The 20,586-nt window shown below is 38.7% G+C and overlaps 1 protein-coding gene across 7 annotated transcripts in view; it reads right to left on the minus strand.

Annotated features, from left to right (window-relative positions):
• The window catches only part of LOC150077338 (potassium voltage-gated channel protein Shaker-like), a 319,999-nt gene that overhangs the window by 233,868 nt on the left and 65,545 nt on the right, over positions 1-20,586 (minus strand). The window contains exon 1 of one of the 7 annotated variants that reach the window (XR_016547721.1): positions 11,121-11,213. The exons of the other annotated variants lie outside the window; for them this stretch is intronic. The gene's annotated coding sequence lies outside the window, so the exon portion shown is untranslated. Of the gene's footprint in view, positions 1-11,120; positions 11,214-20,586 lie in introns of those variants that run through there. 7 annotated transcript variants of the gene reach the window in all.

A 20,586-nucleotide genomic window follows, 5' to 3' on the forward strand; every position in this document is an offset into this window, starting at 1 on the left:
ACTTTATAGCTGCCCTCAACTTAGTCTTTTCATTATAATTTGGCGGTACGCAACGAGCTTTTCACGCTCTGCAGAGTAGTTTCTGATTTCTAAGGCGGTTCTGAGACGGCGGTAAAATTTCTGAAAATAAACTATTTTATGAGAAGGTGGTCTTTTGTGTTTTCGTGTAGGTTTCAAGTAGGTCACAAAGCGAACCTATTGTGTACCCGCAAAGACACACCCTGTTTCCTTCGAGACGAAGACTGCGACTGTAGATCCTAGCCAAAGACTTCTTTCTCGTTAACCGCGAGACTTGTGGCCCGCGTCATTAATGGCTGGGCTCGATAGCAGTACACCACGACTGGTGCGCCCCGTTCTGTTTATAACTTGGTTACCGTAGAAACGTAACGAAGCCTGGCGTTCTTCACCATGTGCTGTACAAACAACCGACAAGATTGCCCGAATCTGTCTGGAAAAGGGACGTTTTAAGTTCTGATGGCACTCTCGGCAAGGTTGGAGAGGGAGGGGAGCGGTGTTAACGATGGGTTTCCGTGAAACTGCTAAAACAAAAAAAAAAAAAAAAAAGGCTTTAATTTTTTGCTTATGACCAGTGTTGAAAATAGCCCTTTGTTGCATGTAAGGATACACCTACAGCCCTCGTGGGTAGCACAGCTGGTAGAATTGCTGTCCTCCCCCATACCGGGTGGAAAAGGACCGAGTTCGATCCGGTCGATGACGTGAGGAATTTTAATGGGCCCTTTTCACAACGTGGTTGAGTCAGTCTCGGGAGAGGGTAGCATGGTGTTTTTTCTCCTGGAAACACGGGTTTTTCGTCCAGCAAAAACAGAACACACGCAATTTATGGCTATATGGCTTTAGTCGTTGACGCTTCTAAAACCCTATTACAACAACATGCACTTATACATCCTATTTTGTTTGCAAAGACGTACCAGTTCAATGCGACAAATACTTTCATTGAACCGTGATTACTTCTTTAGGCTCGAGAAGATCGTCAGGACTATCACAGTAGACTTCTCTCTTCATTGTTCACCAAGTTCACCAAACATACAAATTATATCTGGTGACGCCATTAGCCAAATAGTATTAGAAGATCAAATGATGCAAGGAAACGGACTTTTTCTGCATCACAAAAGAAAAGATAAATAAAATAAAAACAGCACATTTGCACTATTCCCATTCCCAATCCGACAGGGTAACTAATTTCCCTTTGAACTTTGCCAGACTCACTGCCTTTGTTGGAAGACAAATTTACTCCAGTGTTTGTCAGCACTCTTGCCCAGAGTTGAACTTCATGAGATGTTCCCTTCTCTTATTTCCTGAGATTTTATATTTATGTCCTCGTCCCTGTCTCATCTACGAAGGATAAGAGCTTCCTGCTTCATTTTACTCAATCCCTTCAGTTCCTTATTGCACTTCAGTCAGACTTCTCCTTAGTTGTCGTTTTCAAACTTGGCAGTCCACACCTTAAGCCGTTATTCATATATGCATTTATTTGCACTCCTCACTAATCTGGTTGGCCATTTTTGAAACCTGTTCAGAAATTCTATATTTTTTCAGGGGGTGTCAGCAGACCCGAAGGTGCTATAAATCATCGTTAGAACATCATTACACTGCATGGAAAATTTCTTGCATCCCCCCTAGCTTATGGCGTGACTCCAGCATTTCTGTTCCCCAAATGCATTTAGATTTAGAATCATTACGTTTAGAAGCATTAAAAGTTGCCTTTTTCAGAATTAGATCAAGAATGTTGATTATGTTAATGCTAAGAAAACTCAAGATCCTGATGATATTTCTCCACTTGTTCTTAAAACCTATGCTCCCGAACTTACTTGTGTTCTGTGTCGCCTTTCTTCACTTCCTTATTCTGCTTGGAAATTTGCTCATATCCACCCAGTTCCTAAAAAGGGGGACAAATCCCTCCCATCCAATTATCGTCCCATTGCAATTACTTCTACTTTTTTTCTAAAGTAATGGAGAAATCAATTAAACCGCCAACTCTTAAACTACCTAGAAACCTTCGATCTGATCAACGATATGTATTCCGTCAGTTCGATCCACTAATGATATTCTAGCTTATGTTACCTATCTGTGGACAAATTCAATGGAAATGGTTGATGAAACTCGAGCAGTTACTCTTGACATTTCGAAGGCTTTTAATCGTGTTTAGAATATAGATCTTCTAAATAATCTTCCATCTTATTGTTTGCTAACTTTTTTTTGTAATTGGGTATCCAGTTTTCTCTCTGACCACTCACTTCTGGTGATGGTAGATGGCTGGCTCTCTAACTTCTGCACTAATGCAGTTGTTCCCCAAAGTTTTTAGTTCTTTCTTCCCCCCCACTCTTTTTTGTTTCTTGTATTGTTAATGACCTTCAACTGACCGGAAATCGTGTCCATAGTTTTGCTGATGATAGCACATTGAATTCCATCTTCCAGTTTGAGAAACATTGTCCTACACAAACAGCTTCACTTCTGGAATATCCACTACCAGTTCCAATGCTATCTCCAGGTAATTCTCCAGTGGGACAAAGATAAATTAGTTGATTTCAATCCTTCTATAACTCAGTGTTGTCTTATACCTCGCAAAAAGAATTCTTCTGTTCCTATGCTTATCTTCGATAACACTCTGATTTCTAAGCAAGATCGTATCTCTATTGGGAATTACTCTGACTTCTAATCTCCTCTCTCTCTCTCTCTCTCTCTCTCTCTCTCTCTCTCTCTCTCTCTCTCTCTCTCTCTCTCTCTCTCTCTCTCTCTCTCTCTCTCTCGGCATAAACATATTGCTTCCTCTGCATCTAAATAGCTGTGTTTTTTTCTTTCGCTCCCGGCGTTACTTTTCTTCCAAACAGCTGTTCACGCTGTACAAATCGTTAATCCACCCTACCATGGAACATTGTTCCGATATCTGGGGCGGTGCCCGCAAGACGAGAGAGAGAGAAGAAGGCAGTTAGGTTAATTGATGACTCATCTCTAACAGAGTCTCTCCACTGTGTCTCATAGACATTCTATTATAGATACTTCCATGAGCACTATTCTTCTGAATTGCCTTCTTTAATTCTCTCTCTCCTTCCAAGGCAGTCCAAAAATGTGCCGCAACGAGTCAACATCGTTTTACTGTCCAACTTCAAACTCACGGAATCAACTTTTCTTCTTCCTCATCTATTCATTCAACTCCCATGTTCTGGAACAACCTTTCTTCATACGTATTTCCTGAAAAATAACAATCTACAGAAGTTCAAGTCTAATGTCAACAAATATCTTTAATGGGTTTAACTTTTACTCGTGCATGGGTTGAAGGTTGCTTCTCAACCTTCAACCCATGTTTGCTGGTTTTTCGTCCAGCAAACAGAAAATCGACTTCAGAACACACGCGATTTACAGACACAAATACGGGTTTATATAATCAATTACGGGTAACCCTAACATAATATTTTTTTTTTGTGTGTTAAGAAAGTTAGTTCATTCTTCCAGGAAGAAATATCAACGTCACAGGCATTGGCCTGAAAATGAGGTAGATCGACTTCGTAATGAATACTTTATTATTAAAAATAGATATACCAAAAAATTATAAATAGGAAGCGTGACATGTGGACGCAACTTGTAACGACGAGTAACACTAATCCCTGGGGGCTATTATATAAAATTTCAAGGTTTCTTCTGTTAATACGACAGAAGAAACCTTACCATGGACAGATACTGTTGATGAGATAATAAAAAGGTTGTTTCCCACAGATGATTTGCGATGTCAATGTGAACCCTTTACTACAGACGACTTGAAACAGGTTCTACAGATGATCAGTATTAATAAATGTCCTGGAATAAACACAATTGAAAATATTTTTATATTAAAGTTCTTTGAATTCTTTCCGCAGGTTTTATTAGCATTATATAAAAAGGTTTTCTGCGATGATATATTCCCCAGAGAATGGAAAATAGCTTTGATAAAACTGATTAGGAAGCCCAACAAACCGGCCCAGCATCCAAAGTCATACCGACCAATAGCACTTCTGGCTAATCTGGGAAAAATATTACAGCGTTTAATGGTCCTGCGAACAACACAAATATTAGTAGATAAACAATATGGGTTCACTGCAGGTCGAACATGTGAGGATGCTCTTGCTGATTTTGATCTCTCAACTTGATCACAGAAGACCACCACAAATTAAAATTAATCAAAAACAGCTACCATTTGTAAAAGAAAATAAATATATAGGAATTCTGATGGACAATAAGTTAAGCTTTCATCCCCATTTGATAGATCTTGCGGAGAATATTAAAGTTCTCTGGAATGATAATTAAATTTCAGGAGCAGACTGGGGTCTCGCTAGAAAAACGCTACTTTTATATTATAAAGCAGTGTTCTTACCCTTTGTCACATATGCGGAAGGAGCCTAGTTTTATAGAGCTAGAATAGTAGGATTTGCAAACAAGTTACAAACGATATAAAGATCAATAATAATTGTCAATCGTGCTTGTAGAATAGTATCAACTACAGCACTGCAAGTATTAGCTGGAACTATGCCATTGGATTTATGTTATTTTCCGAGGATTACGCTACAGAATTAAAAGGGAGATGCCAAATATATATCTACATATGCAGCTCAATTTACGGGCCAATCCAAAGATAGAGAATTAAAAGCGTTGGAATGAACTGATTAATCTATTGCAGACCATATGGGACAGTTCCTCAGATACTACAAGTTAGATATCTACTAATTATGTGGACAAGAAGCTGGTTTTCTATGGGAATGAAGACTTCATATATAATAACAGGACATGGGTCCCTCAATGCAAAATTATTCCAACTGGGACTACATCATACAAATTTATGTGGGTGTGGAGCTGAAGAAAACTGGAAGCTTGTACTTTATGACTGTCCGTATTATGTTGATTTACGATTGCAAATGCAGGGCTGTGTTTCTAATGGTCCTGGGGGAGAAGAGAATATATCCTGGGGGAGAAGAGAATCTTCTCTCCACCCGACCAACTTTTCAGAAATTGCAATAACTTGCTAAGGAAGTATTTAAAAGAAGACGACAGGTGGTTCGCTGAGATTCTGAGAGTAAAAATTAGTGCTGCAGTGGGAGTCGGGCAGCAGTTTTTTTTTTAATTATTTTTTTTTTAATTTTTAAATTTTTTATTACTTTTTTTTAATTTTATTCTTATTTATTTATTATTTTTTTATTTATTACTTTTCAATCTTTTTATTTTTTTATATACGTTTAGTTTTTTTTTTTTTATTTATTTTTTAACACCACGGGAACTCTTATTCTCTCTTCCTTTCTTTCCTTATTTTTTTTTTTTCTTTCTTCTCCTCCTCCTCTGTAGTGGGCTCCCAGAGGAATCTCACCCACCTTTTGGCAACATCAGGTGGGTCAGAGTCTGGAATTGAGACAGTCGATTTGCACGTTATGCGAGCTAAAAAAAAAAAAAAAAAAAAAAAACCTGGATTCAGGTTTGCTGTAGTTAGCCGACGAAGCTTCTTTAGAACGATAAACGAATCGAGTTATTCGGTTGCAAGTGGAATAGAAAAAAATAAATTTAACGTATAAAGCTTTCGGATAAGCTGTAATAACACTTAGCCTAAGTTTATTTGTCGCTAATTTAAACAAGTTCAACATAAATAACAATTAAATTGGAGAATTCTCACCACAGTGAACTTTTTTTTTGAAAACAACTTTTTGCGCTATTATTATGAAAGGTGCGTGCTAACAACAACAAGGTTTTATAGATGTTTATACTGGCAATGTTTTGTTAAAGACAATTATTATTTTAATGAGAATATTATTTTAATTTAAATCTTAGAAATGTTTAAATTTCGCTCTTTCATTGTGACAATAAAAGGGTCCACACAATATGCAACTCGGCCGGTTGTCACACTCGCGCGTGTACAGAAATTATACACCATAGAACTCTCGGTGTAAATACACAATCATTCGTTCGTAGTAGAAAACTACGGTAGTAGTGTGAACGGCATCGATTTAATTGTATCTCATATTGTGACTGCCTTCACAACGAGTTACCATTTATTCCACTGTATCGAATAAGTAACGCTTCACCAATGGAGAGTAAGTAACAATAGGTTACTTACTCTCCAACACATCACCGCGGGATGCAAGGTGATCACCCAGACTGAGTACACTCGTAGATACGACCAGGTAGCCAGCATAATACATCAGAAGTTAGCAAGGAAATACCAGATGATCAAAGAAAGTTTACCGTACTACAAATACGAACCCTAGACAATACTAGAGACCCCAACCCACAAGCTGTACTGGGACCGCGCCATAATAACGGTTAAGACAGTCCCGCACAACACACCGGACATAACCTTTATGGACAAGAAGGAAAAGGCTACCTATCTGATTGACATAGCAGTGCCAAACACTGGCACCTCTAGGAAACCCAAGAGGAAAAGATCAGGTACAGGAGTACTTCCTGATCTTTTTCCAAGACAGGAGATAAAAGAGGTGTGGCATATGCAACAAGTAACTACAATCCCGATCATCGTGTCAACCACCAGTATTGTGCCAAAGCCCCTACATAACAACCTAGCAGGAATAAGTCTCCCAAAGAACACCTCAAGCAACTCCAGAAAGTCGCAAGCTCTGACTATCCTACATGTGTCGATTACATAGATTCTGAAATCTATGGGTGGTCCAATTAAAATAGTTTCCATATAACGAACAGATTTCAAGAGACCTGGGTACGCATTGTTCGCACCTCTGGAAATATCTCCTGCTGTAGAATGCAGCAGCATTCTACAGCATCAGCTCCTCTCTTCTGCATGACAGGGTTGTAAAGCTTCATACAGAAGATCGCACCCTTACAAGATCCGTCCCACAAGGAGGGGTCCTCTCGGGCTATCTGTTTTCATAGTTGCAACATCTTCATTGTGGGATACCTGTGGCTGTACGATTCTCCCTGCTGTCCTAAAGGCCAATCCCGAGCTCTACCCCCATTCAACACGACTTCATCTTTCGGACAGATTCCTTCCTCAGCAGATGCTCAAGCAGACTCATAATCTTGACGCCCACCTGAACAAATTCGCCATTGATCGGAGATATAGGGGAAAAAAAATTCTCAATAGCAGGACTAATCAACCATAACTCATCTGTACCTTTAAATTTGCTTCTGTCAGATTGTGCTCTTATTTCGATGTTAAGTCAACTTAATTAGACCTAACGCTTGTGAGGAGATCCCTCCTTTGTATTGTCACCTTTATGTTTTCATTTCTAGATAAGTGTTATAGTTACCATTTCGTTTTCATTGTGTAAATAATTGTTTGAGAATTCTGGAAATATCGGGAGGCTGTGAACTTAAGGCCGTGAAGGACAACCTGCAATCTTTTGCAATAATGATTATCTCTCTCTCTCTCATATTATTAATTATTTTCCAAACTATTAGTGCTGGGACTGCAGTCTTTCAGCCAGTATTTTCTTCTTCAAAACTACTAAGAAACACTCCTTTCAGGTGGGCCATTTTTTATAGTTAATATTTCCAGCTGATATTCTCTTTTCTGGGAAAGAGGATATCAACTTGTGGGCTACTTTTCGAAATAATCTTTTTCTTTCAGTTACTTTTGTAGCCTTCAGCTGACGATAAACTTCAAAATGTCCTTTTTATGACGGAACTGTCACTGCTTCCGTCATAAAAAGGACAATTTTTGAAGATCGGTTCCGTCATGGAACTTAAGTGACGCTTTGCTTAACAAACGGTTTGGAGACAAACTTACTTTCTGTTCGGTTTAGATATCGTTTATATTTAAAGGTAATATTGGAAAAAGATATTGGTTAAGATATATCGAAAAGAGTTACTGTTAATCATCACAATGAATTGCCAGATTCCGATCTTGTCACGTATGATTCTTATTAAGAAACATGCGATAGACACATGAGCCCATATCTCTGCGAAGAATGTTTATGAGCTTGGAATTATACCTCCAATGTTATCTTTAAAGGTAAGAGAAGGGAATTTGGGCAGAAAAATAACGATACTTATGGATTGCAGAGCCACTGCATTCCACCAGTTAAGCTAATGTACCTCAGGTGACATTTTTATTATGCTAACAAAATTCTGTGGATGAGGAATTGAGAATACCAAGTGTTTCTTTGTAATTGGCTGTTTCTGCTAACATGACGGAAGTTGCATCTCGTTGGACGATCTGTGCTTATTGGCTAACCATTCCAATGAGTGATATGACCCCTGTATTTTTGGAATGGGGCGGATCTAATTACTTTCTTGGAATCAAGAAGTGGTACATCGTGTTGAGGTCCTCACCCTGGATCACTGATATGGTATTGCGAGTTTAGGATAATTTCTCTTCAATAACGCTGTGATGAACTGGGCTCAGAATCGTCCAAATTTTGAAGATATTCTGAGCTTCTGGAAGTCAATATTTATTTCTCAGTATTAGCAGCTTATTTTCTATTAGCAATTACTGTTTCTAAATTCCTTAGCTTTGAATGTAATGAAGACGTTTCGTTATCGATAATCGTTGGTTAAAAATAGTTATTTACCATGTGCGTTATTACATTATATTAAGTATATAATGAGAAGAATGTGAAACTTATTTTTAACAGCTCTGCTATCCACAGCAAGTAAAAATTCCATACAAATTATATGAAGAAAAAAAAAAAAAGAGAAATTCATAGATTATACAGAGTTTTAGTACATTATCGTTAGCTTTAGACAGTCCGTGCACGCTTCACGTGTATTCTTTTGTAAAACTCGTTAACTTGATGTCACTTGCGAAGAAGAGTAATAAATATTATACAGTTGCAATTAAACTGAACAGAAGTTTTAAGAACGGTACACTATAGTTTTATTAAGCGTTCTATAAAGTAACAATATTAATAATTAATTGAATAAGAATATAACTACATTTACTTTTCACTTCATCTAATGACAGGAAAAAAAAAAAAAATTCGATAAATTAAAAAAAAAAAAAAAAAAAAGAAGTTTGTGCCTTAAATGAAGCGCATGCGTATATTACCCAACTTGTAACGGAAGTACTCGTACGTTATCGGATGTTTAGATATTACTTAATAAGAAAAAATTCAATCGATATCACATTTTCAGCGTATGTTTCGTTGATCCATGGAAAGTTTTTAAAATCAATTGTGGGGTCTCCCCTCCCCGCTCGACCACAGATAAATATTCATATAAAGGGATGTATATTTACGGTGTTACTCTAAAATGAAAAGTCGTATCGAGGGCACTTTTTTAACCTGTTGCTCTTCTGTTGGTCCTTGGGAAAAGCAGAAAAAATTAAAGCATGTTTTCGTATTAATCGACAAGAAAAATGTGGATTGCTGTCAAATTTTCAACATATATTCTGTTGGGCCCTGGGATGGTTCTGAGTTCAATTCTGATTTCATAGCATTCCACTACAGAAATATTACTATAAATTTGGAACAGGGACTCTTATCTGTTTCAAAATTTCAATGCTTACTTAGAATATTCCATGAATCTTTGTAACAAATTTTCATGTCGATGAGTTGCCTTATTTTTTTATACATCATGAATTATTGCTATTTGCTAAAGCCCCTGAAATGACGCACTGCGTACGTTAACTGACTTGTATTTGCTTCCACTTTGAAAAACAACTCCAGCATTTCCCCTGATGAATAAAGATCCCGATAATAATAGATTGATATGAATTATCATAGATTTAAATTTTAATAATACAAGTTGCCACGTTTTTGAATACTAAACCGAATGCAGTACTGCATTTCAGCCTTGGGAATATCATTAAAGCGAAAGAAAATCGATGGAAAGGATATCTCTGGGGAATAAAAGAGAATGAGCCAATCAGACACGTTAATATGAAAATGGAGGACCAAAGACAAAGAGGGAAACTAAGACTGAGATAGGTTGGATTGTTTCAGATAAGCGCCAAGGATTCTACTACGACCATGAGGTGTTGTCAGTAAATTTAGCCTATTCTCATTTACACGTATGTAAGGGGGTAAATCTTTATACTTTCTTGAAAACGACTAGCAACAGCTCTGAGTGATAAAAAGTCCCTTGTAATGGAGAATTCCTCCAGTCTCTAAAAGTCAAACCCCAAACGTCCGACGAGTGGTAATGCAATACTGTTAAGGAGTATCACAAGAAAGGACGGTCACGTAACTTACAAGTAATGCCCATACGTAAAATGTGCAGTTAGATTATGGAACTTCACAGTCTAGAAATGTTTAGAATCGAATTTTCAAAAAGGAGTGTGTGCGCTTGAATATGCCGAGAGGTCGCGAAAATATTTAAAACTTTTAAAACATTCGCTATTCTATGAGAGAAACGGGTCTGGTTGCACAGTTTTTGCTTGTTAAAAATGAAGTGACCTCTTACAATTAAGTCTAGGACCTCGCGTGTAGCTTGCTGACAGAACTGTGGCTCTTTCACGTTGTGGGCAAAAGGCAGGTTGCATTCCCGTCGTCCAGCCAACTTGAGAAATACGTCAGGACCGGAAGAACATTTATAGTTTTTTTTTTTTTTTTTAACACCGTAGCCGAATTAGTCGGTCTTTTCTCCCGAAACTCAGGGAAAGCCGAACACAAAATACATAATAGATATATATACTTCCGCCTCGCCTTAGTTTTCCTTGTGCAAGTTCTAAAATATCTTAAAACGACATTTTAAATAACATCTAATGGTGCAGTTTAAGCTGTAAAAAAACATTATTTTAAAATAAACTGAAATAGCTATAATAACAATTTCATTCTCAAAATTTCTTTAATTTTAGCCATCTTTAATGAAAATGAGTTATTTTTACTTACTGCCAATGAATGCAAGAAATTCCTTATTTTTTGCAATCCTCTATTGTAGCTGTAGCATTATAAACGATTACGATCTATTAGAGTGCAAATGATGAGTTTGAAGTAGTTACTTATTTCCAGAAAAGGGATATTTAAATAGCATGCGGCGCTTTAAGTACGTTGATTATATTACAATAACTCGTCAGAGGGATGTCGGAGTGTTGCTAAAGCTACAGATTATCAAAACGTACACAGGAAGTTAGGGTGCTCAGCTCTCAGAGGTGAAAATAAACAAAAATGAATTGAAATACGCATGGGAAGACCACCTTGACTCGGCAATTAAACGTTCTGCAGTATACATACCTTGCAAAACGGTCGGCTACAGCGTATTCTGTCACTGCAAACATAACTCAACCCATCAAATGTTTCCTGGAGCATTTGAAGGAGCACATTAATTGGCCGGATGCAACATCCCAGCGTGTCCTTACTAGTACGTATCGGAAGATTAAAAACGAAACGATTCTGGCAGCGTCAGGGATTCCGTTTACGGTAACATCCTGTATTCCGCAGCATATTCACCGTCACCCAAGGAGAGCGTCAATGTACACGCTGTTGCTCCTTCAAATTGGAATCTCACAAAGTAAGCGAATCACGTGGAAACTGTCGTTTCCTGTGTGTCGCTATTGGAAACAGACAACGCCTGCCTTCGTATCGTCGTCGGTATCCAAGTTTACAGGTAAAACAAGGAGTCGATAATACCACGATGCGAATGTCACATCGATACTTAGTAAACTATCATCGGTTTCCAGAAATGAGACTGAGCCTCCTTCCGGGGTGGAGGAGTGTGTGTGTGTGTGTAAGAGGGGTCTGCATTGGCAGACAGCAATGCCCCTTTGGTTGTCATATGTCTGCAGCGATTACAGACAGCATTAATAGCCCTTCAACTACTGGAAATAACAAATCCTGTAGAGAAGATGAATTTATTTTTGTCTGGACTTTGGATTTAGTCAGCAAAACGAAATCGGCCATTTCAAACGATGCATTATATGTCGTTCCAGCAATGGAGTAACAGACTGAAACCGAAATTCCCGAAAAAAAATAATAAATAAAATAAAATTTAAATACGCTTTATATAGTATTTTTATAATATTATGGGGAGGATAACAGTAAGATAATCATGCTAAGATATATACTTCGATAGATCTAGAGAAAACGCATAGGATAATACATTTGTATAATGTACAAAAATTAGCATACAAAAGGATAATATAAAAAACTTATCGTTGTTTACTCACAATCTAGGTGACTTCGTCTGGGATGAACTACCCAAATTGAAAGTAAAACAGCGATAAGGGGTTCTCTGTTTCTGCGAAATCAATTTTGAGGTTGAATAACCAAAATATAACTTGACGTAATACACTGGTGTCCAAAATTTAAGGACCAGTCAGGTTTTCACCTGTAGCTTCTCATAGGAGGGCCTGGATTTGGGAAAAGCATACCAAAGGAACCTCATAAGGTACAGAAATGATGAAGGAAACAACAACGGAAACAAAACGGTACAGAGCGACTTTATTCAAAAGTGGCAACATAGCACTGGCTGCCATGATACAGATGCCAAAGATGGAACAAAGGGAAGAAGTGGTCCTCAGTAGGAGATATGGCCACCTCTAATGTCGATGCAGGCTTTGCACCGCCTATCCATACTTAGAACAATCTTGTTAAGTTCTTGCGGTAACATCATCCATTCTTCTGTCAGCGCCATCGTGCCGCTAGGCGTCTCCCCAGAGCATCCCATATGTATTCGATGGGATTTAGATCGTCGGGGGAATGGCAGGTCAATCCATACGAACAAAGTCCTCACTTTCCAAAAGCATATAAACAGCTGCAGTGCGATGGGGTGTGGCGTTTTCATCCATAAACACAAACTCAGGGCCAATGGCACCTGGGAACAGACGCACATGGGGAAGGATTACCTCAGTATAGTAGCGTGCACCGGTTACAGTACCCCCTTCCAGTATCTGGAGTTGTGTACGTCCATCCAAGATAACACCTCCCCAGACGAGAACACCTCGACTGCCATATCGATCCCTTTCCGAAGTTTAGTGACGTTTGCAGGGTGATACCATGTGCCAACCTCTCGCCAGATTAGGTGACGTCCAGAATCGCTGCTGAGACTGAATCTACTGTCATCAGTAAAGAGTACCTTAACTAAAGATTTTGTGGTTGTGGTTGTAACCTTTAGAAATAGTGTTGGTCCTTAAGTTTTGCACATCAGTGTATAACATCTAATAAATTTAGAGGTTGCATAAATAATTTGAATCTAAACCATATTACAATAATTTTTTTTAAATAATACTGCAAAGCACTCATTGATAATATATATACATATATGTATGTATATTTTATTTTTTAATGTTAATGTTTTTGTCATGTTTATGAAAGATTACTAATATTATCAGTTAAATGTCCTCTTTAAACAAAACGCACGTTGTCAATTAACATCTAAATTTCATGGACTCAACTCCTTCTCACTATAGTCTGGTTAGCTTCACACTAAACACTAAGTGTTTACTAATTAATCTGGTTAGCTTCACACTAATCAAAATTAGATGTTGTAAGATAAAGTATATCTTCTTTGGTTTGACGAGTTTGCTCATCGATGCGTTGCTCACCTGCACTATTGGATAAGGAAATTTCACAACATACTGGGTTGTGATCTGACTGGAATTTAGTTTGAGGGGTGACATTTTTTATGTTTATCAGATTATGATATAATAAATCCAAATGCTGCTCTCCCCTAGTCGAAAGCGTATCAAGTAGGGTCAGTCCTAAGGTTTGGAGGGTTGCATCAAGGTGTTCTTCAGCATGATCGTATCTTATGCTAGGCATATTAAAGTCGCCAGTTACAATCATGGGAATATCAGTGCCAAGATTCTCTGAAATCCACACATGAAGCTCGGTCCTGGTATCTGCACTGCGTTCCGGCGGAAGATAGATAAAGCAGACTTGAATTTTTTTTTTTTTAGCCTTCCTCCTGAATGAGCGGATATGTCTTCAAAGTTTTCAGACTAACTCGGTTTAATTATTGTAGGATGAAGACTTTCATGATAAATTTTCTTTCCATTCGAAAAATTAAAAGTGAACTAAAAAAAATTAAATCGTTTTAATCTATAATTTAAAAAAAATCATTTGTAAATGTCATTGTTGACGTTGGCTGTCCATAACAGAGTATCTATATTAGGGTCAAAAGGCAGATTAGTACTATTGATTGCATTACCTGAAAACCCGGTTACGAGTAACTTATTTACTCACTATTCACTCATTATTTAATTACCATTTTTAATGTTACCATCCCCTACCTATTTATTACTGTGACTGACTAGCCTCATTCCGTTAGACACGAAAGTGTTTGATAAAGAGTGCAGTCAATTACGCATCATATTTTGAACCTCCAGCATCACTCTTGAACTGGCGATCCCGAAGTGCATCTTTTAGCAACAATTGTGCATCACAACCGCTGCAGAATAACTCCTGTTGTTAGCAATCACACGTTTTCGACTGAATTGTTGGTTGATATTAAGTTTATTAGAGGTTTTATTGCAATTAATGCGTCATCCTTCTGAATAAGTTGGTCAGTGAGTTGATCTGTATCTTTGTTGTTGATACGATCAGTCTACAAAGCCGATACTCATCAACGACGCCTGAGCTACTATTTTTAAACAGTTCTTGACACTTGTACGGGTTTTCAAAGATAAAGAAATGTCATCATACCACGCATACATTTTTATAAAATCGCACCTCTAACTCCTGCTGAGAGTAAAAATGAAATGGGAGTTCGCTTTCGGTTGAAGAACCGGCTGTCGTTTTGAAAAATGGTTGCTGGAATCAATATTTTCAGCTTTATATCCCGAAAACTACACGTTAAGACATTCAATAACAAGGGTATCTGTCCACAAGCATAAAATGGAGACTTATGTTCCTGAAAAATAAAAGTTCGACTTCATATTGACTGGCACCTTCCATTGCACAGTACCAATTTTTGTTTATTCCTCTGATAAAGGAAAATGAAACAAAAGAAACACAGTGCAGTCCATTTCCCTGCCTCAGCATTACTGGAGTAGACTATCGGGCACGATATTTCAATTCCTCAAGAGTAAATGACTCATTTCACAATGCTATTATACTAGCAGAATACCAGAACTGAGCGCGACAGTAATTAATGGCTGTTGGCTATTATAAGCTTGCAAGCCAAATCAACGACGCCAGTGTTATCAATGCGATACGACTTACTGCGTTTTCCCTTATTAAAGCTTTTTCTTTGTATAGCAGTGCTGGGACTTAGTTAGCAGTTTCAGATCTCTAAATGCCGGTATCAGTTATTTTTTACCATGATTGATAGCGGCGGTCTACTGCAATTATTTGGCATTCTATCGATGCCTGTTTTCCTTTATAACCCTCGGTATCGGGTAATTTTCTCTCAGTTCCTCTGCGTGTTATTCCGATTTAATATAATCCTATGGGCATCCGTCTGCTTCCGTCTTTATTTTCTTTTTCTTGAGATTTCTTTAAAACATTGCGTGTTCGTATATAATATTCTCCGGGCTTTTCTGAGTTAGATAACATATCATCGATAAGGTTGCGCCACTTGCCAGCATAATAACGGGAATAAAAAAAAGGGTAAATTGATGATATGCGGTCTAAAAATAACGCTTAACTGAGATGATTTTTACTGAGGTTTCCCTGTTCGAGAACCGAGCCAGGGTAACCATGTTGGAATATTCACTACATTAACAGGATGGAACTTTAATACATCAGCACCCAGAAACAAAGCAAAAATTATTGAATGAAGCAATTTCTATGTATTAAATAAAGCAAAATGAGAGGAATTTACACTTTTTAAAGTTTACTGAAACTTTCTGCAGACCTTTTCTTTCAATTCGTCTCTCAGAAATTGTTAAAATACATGATGAATATGTATTATAAAAGGTAAATGAGTCATTTTCCAAATAACTGAGAACTATATGTATATAGTTCTCAATTTACTTTAAACTGAATGAAAATATACACGTGGATTTAAATGTGCACGCTGAATTTTTAATTATAAAAAAGAAAAACCAAAACAACAATATTTACAGCTTTAACTTGACAACCGAATGTTACGTCTTACCGCACTCTACTTATTAAGTGGGATTTAGGTTTCTTATTTGCTCTAAATTTTCAAGGCCGTCCATCCAATGAAAACTACTGAAATTTGGACTCCTAAATGGAAAGAGTTAATTACCAGAAATGCATGAATATGTCACTGCTGTCTTCTCACATTTGCACCTCTTTATCCACATCTTTGAGAAGCAATTTTTTCAGGGTCTCTCATTACAGCCAAGTTTGTGAAGGTCGCCTTCAAGCTGTGTGCATCTAAATGCAGACATGTCTGCTACATGTCTGCTCACAATGCAGTTGGCGAATAACCGAATTTGCTTAGCTTCAAAATTCGCGATGCTCTTCAAAGTGGATGCTGTGCAGTGTTTCATATCGCCTCTGTAGTGGAATATGATGAGTTCTTCCCTATTATTATTATCATCCATTTATTCGCTGGACAATTTAAGATTCGTCAAAATGTTGCTTAATATAACTTTTATGTCGTATGCCTGACTAAAAACTTTTAGATAATTAGAGCCATGTTTGTGGGCCTCTTCTCAGGAGGGCCGGCTAACTTTTACTCTTCTATTAAAAATTACCTTTTTAACATCTGGAAGTGATAAATTTTAAAAATATCTTGTCGTATTATTAACTAATAAAAACAAGCACTCAACTGAAATTTTAAAACGTTTGCCAACTGTTGCCTAAATTTATAATGAAATGGGCAGCTGATTTACTGAAGTTTATTACATTTATAAGATAAGCTAAAATTGTTAAAATCTGTACACGGTTTACGTAATGTGTTTACCTTAAGAATTTTTCCATCCAGTATAATGATGATGGCCTTAGCATACAGATTTTGTTTCAATATGCCCTATTAATAATTTTAGTTTATTTAGCCAAATGGCTTTGCCCCTAAACAGCAGATTTGCTAGTAGACATGCATGGTAAAGAATAAATGGTACCATTCATCTACAATGAATGGTAAAGTTACAATAAAATAGTTGCTATAGAACATTTTTAAATTAAAAAAAATTACATTTACAATACTGTGAGACTTTAGTAATTATTATTACTTTTCATTTGTTTACATTTATTTTATTACCCGATCAATATTATAATGGTCTCATGATCTGTTGGTAATTTACTATCAATTCACTTGTTCAAGAGTTTTTAAAGCGGAAGAGTTCGAAATAATTCTATGAATTTGAGTCCGAAAATATTTGTATACATTTTCTTGAATTTCTCTTCTGTATTTCTTGTCCTTCTCTCATACATATAAAGACTCTCATTTCGTTGAGTGATGCTAATGTATTCGCGCGCGCGCGCGCGCACACACACACACACTGAAAGGACAGAATTCATGGGATACCTGAGCAACGCAACGCTGTCGCCCATCTCGCTAGTGGGTAAACCCACCGCTTGGCAGGTATATAGGTACACTGTATCACTCCATTCACATAGACGGTAATTCGATGTCATTCTGGATAAACGTCGTGAGTTAATCGACTTTGAAAAATGAATGATAGTAGGTGCCCGACGCATAGGTCACTCTATAGCGGAGATGGTACAGAAATTGCACTTCTGTATCAAGAGTGTATCGAGAATACGCCATTTCAGGAATAACATCTCGTTGTGAACAGCGCCATGAACGGAAAAAGGTTGTGGATGAACGTGGCCGTCGACCGCAACAGTGGCACAAATCACCGCCGACTTCAACGGACGGAGGTGCCAGAAACGTCTCCACCAAGACCATCAGGCGATCATTAGCCGCAATAGGTTACGAGAGTCGCCGATCCACCAGAGTCCCATTGCATGGGTTTCAACGCCGACCGGGTTAGCCAGGTGGTTAAAATGCCTGCCTGGCAACCCAAAGGTCGCGGGTTCGAATCCCGCCTCGGGCTTGGATCAGAGTAAAATGCAAAAACCTTGGGAGGTGCATTATGGCCACAGAAGCCGATGCGCCAACAACTAACAAAAAAAATGGGTTTGAACCCATGCAATGGCACCGCGACACAGGACTCTACGCCTCAACAGGGCGAAAGAATATTGGCACTGGACCTTGGATGATTGGAGACTGGTCTCATGGTCCGACGAGTCCCATCTCCAGTTATTTCGAGCAGACGGGAGGGTGCGTATCTGGCGGAAACCGCACGAAGCTATGCAACCGTCATGTCAACAAGGAATTGTTCAGGCAGGTGGGCGGTCAGTAATGGTCTGGGGCGTGTTCAACTGGCACACGTTGGGACTTATGGTACGTCTAGACGCATCTCTGAACGGTCCAGGTTATGTGTCCATTCTTGCTGTTTGTTGTTTGTTATTTGGTTTTTAGGAGCATTAGCAACTAAGGCCATATTGCTCCGGGATATGCGATGGTCATTCCCTGACCTTTCCGCATCCTCCGTATTTGGTGGTGACGGGCTCGAACCTCGGTCTAATCAAGAAGCATGTCCTATGCACTGCTGCTCCTTCCCACCTGGCTACGGAGGCGCCTTCCATCCTTGCAGACAATCTGCATCCCTGCATGGTCATCGCGCACCCACAGGGCAATGGACGCTTCCAACAGGACAGTGCGCCTCCCCACAGAGCCGTGGTGATTAGAACATGGTTCAAAGAGCATTCCGCAGATTTTAACACCATACCATGGAACGGCCTCCACGTTCACCGGACATGAATCTCTTGTGGAGCATATTTGGGATGTTGTGGAAAGGTCCGTTCGAGCTTTGGATCCTCCACCCAGGAATGCGACGGAATTATGGACAGCGGTGCAGCAAGCATGGATGGAAATATCTGTGGAGGTAACCCAGTGGTCAGGAGCGAGAATGCATAGCATGCGTTCCTTGAGTGGACCGGGGTTCAAGCCCGTGACTACTAAATACGATAAATATTTGTATTGACGATTTATTGTAAACTCTACTGACTTGGTTGTCGTACCGGAGTATAAACAGAAAGTTTATTTATTTATTTTTTTATTTCAATGCCTCGCCATGTGACTGCCCTTATCCGAACCTACCCGTGAGAGCTTACCCGTTACTAGGTGGGTATCCCATGAAATGCGTGAAACACTTCCGTGAAGCACCATTTCATTACAAGGTTAGTCTGAAAAATGCCGAAACCTAATATTCGAAAAGCATAGTAAAATTAGTTACGTTCTAGGTGATAATATTAAAACTGCGCAAGAGATAAAATACTGGTTGATAAAAAAAAATTAATGACAATAGTTTTGTATAAATGATAGCTTGTCTTCCTGATAAATTTATTAAAAACGGGATTTATCTTTCACAAAGTTTTCTTAGGCATAACTTGGGTTAGTAGTAGTAATAAATGATGCAAAAAAGCATCAGCCAAAAAAAAAAAAAAAAACCTCTACGAAGTTCACCTACCCGTACTCTCCAACGATTTTTCTAGTTCTTCCTTATATTCATTAAACCAACAACAACAACAACAGATGGAAGCCTGTTTCAACAATCAACCAACCGCTGGCTGAAGGTAACCATCCTTCCTCATCTTGAATTTATGCCCCATCATATGTGTAGTCTCAGCAAGTGCGAGAATGCCGTTAACGCTCAGTTTACTCAATCCATTCAAGGCTTTAAACACTTCAAACAGATCTCCCGCAGGTGCCTAGTTTCGAGATGCTGCAATTTCCAGGACTGAAGCTCTTTCTAGGTAATAGCATCCTTTTGTTCCCTTCACAGAGTCTGGTTGCTCTTCTCTGCACCCGTTCCAGCAGATCTACATCCTTCCTAAAGTGAGGCCTCCATATCTGTATACAATAGTCAAGATGCGGCCTATCAGGCGCCTCCGTAGCTAGGTGGGAAGGAGCAGCAGTGCGTAGCACACGCTTCTTGATTAGACCGGGGTTCGAGCCCGTGACCACCAAATACGGAGGATGCGAAAAGGTCAGGGAATGACCACCGCATATCCCCAAAGCAACATGGCCTTAGTTGCTAATGCTCCTAAAAACCAAATAACAAACAAACAGCGGCCTAACTAATCACCTCCTTCTTCCTGCTAGCAATGTTGTATATCATTGACAAAACCTCACGCGCTGTCTTGGCAGCATGTATGCACTGCTCAGACAATTTCATGTCTGACTGCACAATTACCTCAGATCTTTTCATTCTCCACCTGAGTGGAGTAACACAGAATTGATGTTACTCTGAGGCTACCGATATGCAATACCTTGCATTTGTTAATGTTAAGCTACAATTGTCATTTTTCAGCATATTCCTAGATCTTATTTCATCAGCTCACCGTGATGACTGTCGTTAGCCACCCTGCCAACCTTTGTATCACCTGCAGACTTAGACATTAATCCTGATATACCTTCATCATCAATATCATTGATAAATATTGAAAACAAGAATGGACCCAGTACTGAACCCTGGGGTTCAGTACTGGGTCCATTCTTGAAGCATGAGTCCATTCTTCAAGAAGAGTAGTGCCCATTGATAATCACTTTCTGGCCGACCGGGCTAGCCGGGTGGGTAAAGTGCCTGCCTGGCAACCCAAAGATCGCGGGTTCGAATCCCGCCTCGGGCTTGGATCAAAGTACTGCAAAAACCTTGGGAGGTGCATTATGGCCACAGAAGCCGATGCACCAACAACTACAAAAAAAAAAAAAAAAAAAAAAAACACTTTCTGTCTTTTTCCACTTAACCATTCCTTTATCCATAGCAGTAACGTGCCC

The sequence above is a fragment of the Mastigoproctus giganteus genome, chromosome 12 (genome assembly GCF_048544385.1).
Source record: "Mastigoproctus giganteus isolate SK-2022 chromosome 12, ASM4854438v1, whole genome shotgun sequence".
NCBI lineage: Eukaryota > Metazoa > Arthropoda > Arachnida > Uropygi > Thelyphonidae > Mastigoproctus > Mastigoproctus giganteus.